The 9365-nt window shown below is 45.7% G+C and overlaps 1 pseudogene; it reads right to left on the bottom strand.

Annotated features, from left to right (window-relative positions):
* Window positions 1-553: 553 nt before the first annotated feature.
* On the bottom strand, window positions 554-2062 carry LOC148592538 (uncharacterized; annotated as a pseudogene).
* Window positions 2063-9365: the final 7303 nt, after the last annotated feature.

The raw sequence follows: 9365 nt of genomic DNA, 5'->3' as shown, positions 1-9365 counted from the left end.
GCTTGCAGCAAACACACCTTCTGCCGCTTGCAGCAAACACACCCTCGTGTTGGATATTTTGGCCAATTGCCTGACCTGGGGAATACCAAAACACCACGAGTTTCCTTGGGTATCATGCCACTACCTACCCTTCAAAACATCTATGCCTAGAAGATTCATCTGAAAAGATCCTATGGCTACCATGGTGTTGACAGGGTCTTCCTCTCCTGGAAACCATAGTGTCACTGAAGTCATAGGCACCGACTGTGTTTTTCCCAAGGCATTTAAAACAATTAGTTTTATAGATGGAATCAAGATTCCACATTGTTCTGCTTCGGCCCGCATTAGCGCAGTAATTTGTGCCTCAGTATCAATTTAAAAGGTTACTGGTCTTTTCCTTGGTCCTACAGCAACAGTAATCAATAAATCCCCTTTTGTATTGCAGGTGAGTTGTCTTACAAACATCCATCCTCTGCCTCCCGCCCCCCCCCCCCCCCCCCGGCGCGGGGGGGGGGGGGGGAGATTAGTTTCCTGCCATTGTCTTCTTCTCAGCCAGCTTCTCCTTAAAGGTCTATTAAGGGTGCAGCGGGGGGGTGGGGGTTGGCCTGAAAACAGCCCTTTGCCCTGACCATTCCTGCACTAGTTGTTCTAATTTTTTGGTCGGGTGTCCGTCCATCAAACCCCAGGGAATACCTTTCTGAAGCCCTAGCTACCACAGCTCCTGTCCAGTTAGGGGTCTCTCTCTCCCGGAATTATGATCCTGGATCGACCCCAAGTCTTGGCCCTTCCCGAGGGGTGATTGCCACCCACTAAGCCGTTCTGCAGCCAGTACGACCTTGGTTTCAGTTCTTTGGGACAATCCAGCAACAGGGCCATATTTTCTCCCAAAATTAATCAACTCCTGGGCTATCTCCCTCCATGTCCATGCTTTCCTCCCTGGCCGCCGATAGTCAGGGGTCACTATTCCCTCCAGAACAGCCATAATTCTTTCTCCATCGGGGATGTTTTGAATCCTCCCTTGCAACTGAATCCCAGTGGGTTTCAGGGAGTCAGGAAGTCCTCGTATCTGGGGAGTCATCCTCTCTGGGTCCACAGGCAGCATCATTGGGGAACCCTGGCTGGGCTTCAGCTCCCGATCATACATCATCTGGAGACAGGCTGCCTTTTGCACACTTTCCACTAACTGATCCACCGTCCCTGTTATGGCAAGGGGATCTCCTCTCTCCAAGGTGTTCAGCCCTCTGGCCCAATATGCAGCTCTCTGAGTCAATGACCATGGGGCTCGGCGGTCGCTGGTGGTCAGAAACACACCCGGACCCCAATATCCTTCTGCTTCTTTCTCTGACAACAAGATTCCATCCCCTCCTGACAAAGACATTCTCCACACATACTCCGTCTCTGATTCCTTTGCAGTTCTTGCGAAATCTTTTCTCAGCTCTGCTAATTCACTTGTGGTGAATGGGACTTCTTTGGTGATAACCTGAGGACGGTCATCACTATCATCCTTGTACACATACTCTGTTTTAATCAGCAGACACATGGCGGGGGGGGGGGGGCGCTTTCTACAGCGTCTTTGGCCTTCTACAAATCTCCCTGGGGATAGATTTACCGTACCCCTTTCTCTGCATGTGTCATTTCTACTTCTGATGGAGTATCTACTTCCCTCAAAAGTTGATTCCTCAACTCTTTCTTTAATACCATGTTTTGGTTCCTTTCCTCCTCCAACAATTGTTTGTTCTCCTTTAACTGTTCCTGCAGTGTTTACTGCCACTTGCAGGGAATGTATCACAATATCAACTTGTCAAAACTTCTGCTTTCTCTCTTCTACTGCAGCTGCCAGGCTTGCTCCCAGCACTGCACAAATTATAGCTTTTCCCTTCGCCCTCTTAACCTTAACTTCTTTCTGCAATACTCTTATCCTATCTACCACACACTGCAGTTGAAACCAACAGTTCTTTGCCCAATCTTGTCCCTCTGGTGAGAGGTGAGATCTGTGCGCCTCTAAAAGATCATATAATTTCTCCATTCCTTCAACCCAGGAGGGCACATAATCGCAAGCATCAGCTGCCTGCTGGGTGGCCATTTTCACAACAAAGGGGTTATCGTCCTGAGAGGGTCACACCTTAACATCCAAGTTTCCCCTATACGCTTCCAGGAGACCACAGCTTATACTAACATAAAAGTTTCACAACAAGGTAGCAGGGCACTCTCGTCTCCAGGGATCCTGTCCCTGACGCCAATAAAAATGTCCTGATCCACTGTCGGAGGAGGTTTCGATAGGATCCCAAGAGCGAGATTAAGACACAAACAGGGTCAAATGTCATACAACCTTGTAAGCTTTATTCTCATAAGCGTGATAGGACAGAGAGAATAAGAGAAAAAAGAAAGAAAAGCAAGCAATCAGGAGAGGTACAGCAAGATTATAGTCACCACCACCAGTCCAGCTAAGTGTCGTTGGCTCTGCTTCGGTGCAGGTGCAGGTGCCTTGGTGCCTCAGTGCAGGTGATGTTCCGTGAAAGAAGCCGCACCCCTGTGGGGGAAATACATGCTCCTTTTATGTTCCCCTTCTTGAAGATTCCGCCCACTTTCTGCGTGCTCTGGTGCTCCTCTTCACCCAACTCAAGTGCAAGCGCTGCTCTGTAGACACTGCTGAGCCTTGTCTGGGTCTCATGCTGATGGAGATAAAACACTTGGAGCTGATACCACAGTCCTCCCAGAAGCAGGATGCCAAGGCCAAGAAGTTGTAAATTGTATGGAGATATCCCAGTCCTCCCAGAGATGGGATGTCAAGGCATAAATTGTATAGAGATAAGACACCTCGAGCTGATAGATGGAATGCCTAGGTCAAGAAGTCCTAAATGGTATAGCCACAATGTCGAGACAAACACAATCCAAAACAGTCTCTTACAGGGCAGAACCATAGGCTTATGATTATTGGCCTCAGTGGCTATTATATGATCTCTATCTCCTGGGTGTCATGGTGGATGACAAGTTGACCATGAGGCAGCAGTGTGCCCTCGTGGCCAAGAAGGCCAATGGAATCCTGGGCTGCATTAAGAAGAGCATCTCCAGCAGGTTGAGGGAGGTGATCCTGCCCCTCTACTCAGCCCTGGTGAGGCCGCATCTGGAGTATTGTGTCCAGTTCTGGGCTCCACAGTACAAGAGGGATGTGGAGCTGCTGGAGAGAGTCCAGCGCAGGGCCACAAGGATGATCAGGGGCCTGGAACATCTGCCCTATGAGGAGAGGCTGAGGGAGCTGGGCCTGTTCAGCCTGGAGAAGAGAAGGCTGAGAGGGGATCTAATCAGTGTCTATAAGTACCTCAAGGGAGGGAGTGCAGAGGATGGTGATGGTCTCTTTTCAGTGGTGGCCACTGATAGGACTAGAGGAAATGGCCGGAAACTGAAACACCAAAAATTCCATAGGAACTTAAGGAAAAATTTCTTGACAGTGAGGGTGACAGAGCACTGGAACAGGCTGCCCAGAGAGGTTGTGGAGTCTCCTTCTCTGGAGATCTTCAAAACCCGCTTGGATGCAGTCCTGTGCCACGTGCTCTAGGTGACCCTGCGTGTGCAGGGGGGTTGGACTAGATGATCTCTAGAGGTCCCTTCCAACCCTAAGCATTCTATGATTCTATGATTCTCAAAATTTCCACCTTAAGTTTCAGTACCGTAGGGAGCCCCCTTATCAGAGATTGCAAATTCCCGGGGTTTATGGGCGCTGGTAAAGGTACATCATGCACCCCTCTATCATACATGGTCTGAATGCAGGCAGCCTTCTGCACAGCTTCTGTTAGTTCTGCAGGGCTGTTGATAGCAAGTCTGAGGGGTTCTCCCCTTTCTCTGGGGTCCTGTCCACCAGCCCAGTGTGCAGCTCTAGCTGTGAGGGATTGATTGTTGTTTTGCCCACTAGAGCTCAGGAAAACTCCAGGTCCCTAGTACCCGAGGCTTCTGTATCATATAACATTATTCGATCTCCTCCCGATAAGGAGACTCGCCACAGGTACTTGGTTTCTGATTCTGTGGGCTTCCTACTATATTTATCTTGCCACTTCCCCAACTCATCCCCCGAGTACAGGGTCATTCTAATGGTACTGCGAGCGCTACCCCCTTGAGGTCCCATTGCAGTCTCTCTTTTGACTATAGGTCGGACCTGCACAGGGGGGTGGGGACCGGGGTATAGATTGTCCCTATCCAAATCAGAATTTTCACTATCACCCCATATATCCCCACCCCAATCCTCAGGATCTTCCACCAACAGTTTCCTAATTTGCACTGTCATAGGGGGATGTTTTGCTTGGGAGATAAGGATTTCCAGTTTATCCTGTAACTTCTGATTTTTCTCTCTTTCTACCTCCAGTTCTTGTTCCTTATGTTCACGTTTCCGTATTTTCTCTTCTAACTCCCTGATTTTTTCATTTAACTGCTCCTTATTCCTTTTGTGTTTTTGTTGCGCCTGCTGCCCTGTCATGAGGCAGGCTCCCAGAACGGCACACATTCCTCCTTTTGCTTTGCCATCCTTTAATTTATCCCTGATTTCTCCTATTCTACAGAAAAGAGAGGATTCATCACTCCAGTTGTCCCATGCCCAGTAAGTCCCTTGACTGGAAGGTCTGCCTCTATGCCTCCTCATTAGTTCGCATGAAGACATTTTACATGCGTTCCTCAGTCACAGTCAAACTGTCAAGAACCACATGCACACCACCTGAGGCTTTAACTGCTGGGACAGCAAGTCCTTTCCCAGTGAGGGGCTTGGCTAGCTGATGAGTGCCCCGGTGAGTCCTTGAGCACACACTCACTCAGTCACATTTACGCCTTAGCTTCCCCTGATCCTGCTGAGTCCCCCCCAATCCTGCCAACTACATCAATTTTTACTGCTGTGGTAGTTCGTTAAAGGAGACAGTAAAACAATCCAGAGGGGCAACAGCCACTGGGCTTCAGTTAGTTGATTTTATTCACCAGCACAAGATCTCTGTGATAACAACATCCACCATTAACTGGCGCAACTGTTATAGGGATGGGCTCACAAATTAGTAAATGACAACTAGCAATTAGTGCAACTAAATGGAGTACGCTGCTTGTCCCAGTAAAATGCTATAACGTTTCTTCACAGGAGCATACAGGGGGCTATCAGCGTTGCAAGGAGTTGACAACTGCTGGCATTTCTTCTCCCTGAATGTGCAGGGGGCTCTCAGCCTTGCAAGAAGCTACCTTAGCCCATCGTCCCAGGTAAGGGGAGGGATCCTCATGGAACAGATGGAGGAGCTACTCAGATGTCATTCATTATCCCTGTTCAAATCTTCAGTACTAGACTCTGTCCTTTATACCCCTAGGGGAGTCGTACATGACTGTGCTATGGCCATCCTTATGAGGGGATGCTTCCAGAACCTTCAGGTGAGATCCATAAGAGTATCTGCTCTTTGCACCATCAGTGAGATGGGTTTTGGTCCCTTATCAGGTGTTTGGCAAGTGTATCAGTTCTTTATCGAGCTGGGGTTTGGTTGCAAATTTTAGTGATGCAGGACCGCTCTCCCTCCACTTCCCACTTGCCTATCTTCTCACTGGGGACAGTACCCAAAGTTTCTCCATTGAGTTTCTGCCACATCAGCAGAGTTCATGCAATTTGTCAGTTTTGGTTGTTAACTCTTTATTCGCCAATCACCTGCGCCCTGTTGTTTCACTAATAGCTTCGTAAATGCATTAATCTGTATTAGACAAAAGCAGTAGTTATTTGAAAATGAGGATGTGCACATGCTAACTTGAGTCAAATGAACATTTTTTTTTTCGCATCAGAACAGAGAGGAAAGCTTTTGAAAAGAAAAAAGAAAACGCTGTCAGTCTTGTAGCCAGAATTTCCTTGGTGACAGAATATAAAGCAGTACTATTTGTGAAGCTGGTAGGAAGAGCTCTAATTAAAGAAAAGCAGTTCGTCTATCTTTGATCCAAATAGACTTTTTGATGAAGACATCAATATGCTTAGCTTTACATTTTCATGTTTTTTTGTGCTTCTTTAAGTCATGTAGGAAAATCCTAAACTCTAACGCACATGCTGTTCTCGGCCTTTAGTCTCCAGAGAGACAGGGAATTAACATGTTTCCCACCATGTAGCTATCCCTTAAGAGACAGAATGACCTGTTCTTGAGGTTGGGAGAAGGGAAAACTATTTAAAGACTATGAGCTCAACCAGACTTGCATGGAATGTATTTCACCAACTGAAGAGATGGAATGAAATTCAAACTCCTTTACCAGCCTGCTTTCTCTTCCTGTTCACTTCAGTTTTCATCCAAAACCAAACATATTCCAACACCTAAACATGAGTGTAAATTATTGCTGTAACGTCACAATAAAATAAGAGTTACATGCTTAATATCAACTCAGGGAAAATTAAAGGAAGTGCCACATACAGAAGTACTTGACACGTTGCACACATCAGTCTATTAGTCCTGGAGAGACTGGAACTTTATCTGTGAACGAGTTGCTTTCAATGTGTTGCCTGGTTCCTGTCTCCTTCCACATACCATAAGTCAGCTCAGTAACTGTTACTTGAGCTAATCTAAAAGAAATAATCTACCTATTCAGGAGAAGTCCAAACATTTCACTTAAGATTACATTTTTTCCTTTCCATCTTAGGAGTGTGTTGCAGTTTGAAAGCCACGGTAGTGTGAGGGGGGAGGAGATACTCACGAACAGTCTGTCGACCGTAGGTCCGGTCACCTTCCTAGGAGCGAATCAAGTTCCGAAATAGTGTGATCAACTATAAGCTCAACTCTGGCAGTATCAGATTCATGAACAGTCTGTCAAACGTAGGTCCAATCATCTCCCCAGACAAGTAGTCAAGTTCATGAAGAGCATGATTATTCAAATGCAACATTTACAAAGCAGGTTTCGGATGTCAGTACAGGAAATTCTCTACTACAGCGTGGGGTTTTTCGCTAGCTCTGATGTACAAATGTGCAATCATCACTCACCCCAGAAGATGGGAGAGGGCTCTCAGTCTTGAGTCTCCTCAGGCAGAGTCCCAACCCAAGGGGTGGAAAGGGGGTTCAGCCTGTTGCCTGACCCAGGAGTTACAATAGTTTCTTCCCTCCTCTCTTTCCTCCTGAGTTCACCTTTTATACTTTTCTTTACATTCAGGTGGAGCTTGAGTGACTACAGTCATACTTATTATTGTTATTGATTGGCGAAAAAGTTTCTCGCTTTCATTTAAAGTTACAGTCAATTGAAAATCTAGAGCTCATGCTCAGCGAGGAGTGGTCATACCTCGGAGGTGGGTGACTTTTGGGATGGAGGTGTGTTTTTGGCATTATAATTAGCTTATAATGAGCAAAGTTCAAGAAAAGTTCATCCGAAAGGAGTGATTTGCCACCTTTGCTGGCTCAGCACTGGACATGTTATCGTATATCTCCTCTTGGACAGCTACTGTGCAGCTTATCAGCGGCCCAGCACAGGGAGTGCAACAGAGTTTGGCCTCGGTATCTTCACTCCGCTCCATCCTCCGTTACTCCCCTTTGCAGCTGCGAGGAGGGCAGATTGTGTTGCCTAGGGAACCGTGGAGGAGCAGAGTCTGTGCGTACCAACCATCCTAGAACTGGCAACTGTGTATCACCCCAAGCAAGCTTTTGTACTGCCAAAACTTCTGTTAGGTTCTAGTTTTTCCCTCATTTTCCCCTTTTCAAGCAATTCTTCCACAGAGTGATAAGCAAAACCCACTACCCTGAGCAGTGAAATGATAATTCAAAGAGAAAGAAAATACTCTTGACATTTTAACAATATCAAGTTATTAATATAATTCACTTCATTTGAAAGAAAGTGGAATAGATTTACACTGTGACTGAATAAAGGTTAAGTATTTTGTGTTTTGCTTTGCATTAAATATAAATATCTGTCATATCAAATCCTAGACTAGTTGTAAACACCCTTTTAAAATCCATGTTACCAGCAGAAAGGAAAACAATTTGAAATACCCTTTCTACAAATGACAAAATCCGAATCTAGTAGACCTCATATGGAATCGCTCAAGGAAAGCTAACACAGCTATCCCTGGCAGAATTACCCACATGCTGGCAATACCACAACCGCTTTTATATCATTGATACTATTAAGATACAGCACCCCTGCAGCAGTTCACTTAGGACCAGCTCCCAAAATGAAGTAATGAAAAGCAGACCTTACTCTTCCTTTTCCTGAAGATTTCTTGCTCATTCCAAATGATCCCTTCTATATTTCACTCATTGAAAACTGTATGTTTATATAAGAAAATATTTAACCAAAAAAAGCTTCATTCGTTATTATAAGATTCATTCATTCATTATAAAAATTTGAAAATTTTGAAAAGGTAAATGCAGCAGTTACCTACTGTAATAAAAAAAAGGAAAAAATAGCAAATCCAAAGGCATTCTCTCCCTCCTTTCAATTTCCCGGTATAGTCTCTCTGAAGGAAGCCCTGGCTTCCCTACATTTGAGATTAAAGACTGAAATTGCTCTGTCCAATTTGGCTTCTGAACTCTTTCCTGGGATACTTCCAAGACAACATTTAAAGTATTCTTTGCAGTTTCATGTGATTCTGGCACTTTTTCCTAGAAAATTTATACTGAAAAAGTACCAGTCTCCCAGAGACAAGAGAATCGATTGCTAAATGCAAGCACTTTTTTTTTAATTAAAAAAAAAAAAAAAGTCATCACAGAGCGGAACAAAGGAGCCTGTGTCTTTACAAACGTGTGAGTTATTCCACATTCTTTGGCGAACAGGACTAGGGAGTACAGGCAGGGAGATCGTGCTATGCATATGTGATTGGGTACAGTTGACCTCAGAGGAAGACAGGAGGAGGGCAGAGAGATCCTTATCAACAAATGACCACAGAATGAACCTTAGTAGAGTAGGCGCAAGCGTAATGAGCTAATGCATATTAACTTTCACACCCAGGGGAGGCATAAAGTCACTTTAATTAGACATGCGGTGTATGACCAGGGAGGGGATACATATCGAGGAGCAACATATGTTAGGTGGGCCGGGAAGTCTGCAACTTCTGAGTACCTTGGCCAATGGGGAAAAGGCGAGGCCTACCTCGGTCAGGAAATTAAGACAAAAGGGAGCTGCACCCTCCTGTAATTTCAGAGACCCCACAGGGGTATGCCCTGGTGGACTCTCCCTTTATTTGAATAAAGTTTTAGGACTCCTCTCTCTCCTTTGTGGACATTCAGTTCTTGACAGTAAGATTTTCTGCACAATTAGGGGCTTGTCCGGAATCCTTCCAGCTTCCAGGAAGGGCAGACGGCGATTTGGGACAACAGCACGCCTCATTGAAACTTTCAGTGATCGACTCCCTTCGACGGCAGACATCACTGGATGACTGATTAGGTTCCCGTGACTGTCCGGAGACAGACGAGCAG

The sequence above is a fragment of the Tinamus guttatus genome, unplaced genomic scaffold (assembly GCF_059628265.1).
Source record: "Tinamus guttatus ecotype Peru unplaced genomic scaffold, ASM5962826v1 Tinamus_guttatus_pri_ptg000565l, whole genome shotgun sequence".
NCBI lineage: Eukaryota > Metazoa > Chordata > Aves > Tinamiformes > Tinamidae > Tinamus > Tinamus guttatus.
Note: the sequence above shows the minus strand (reverse complement) of the source record. Positions and strands in the feature narration are given on the sequence as shown.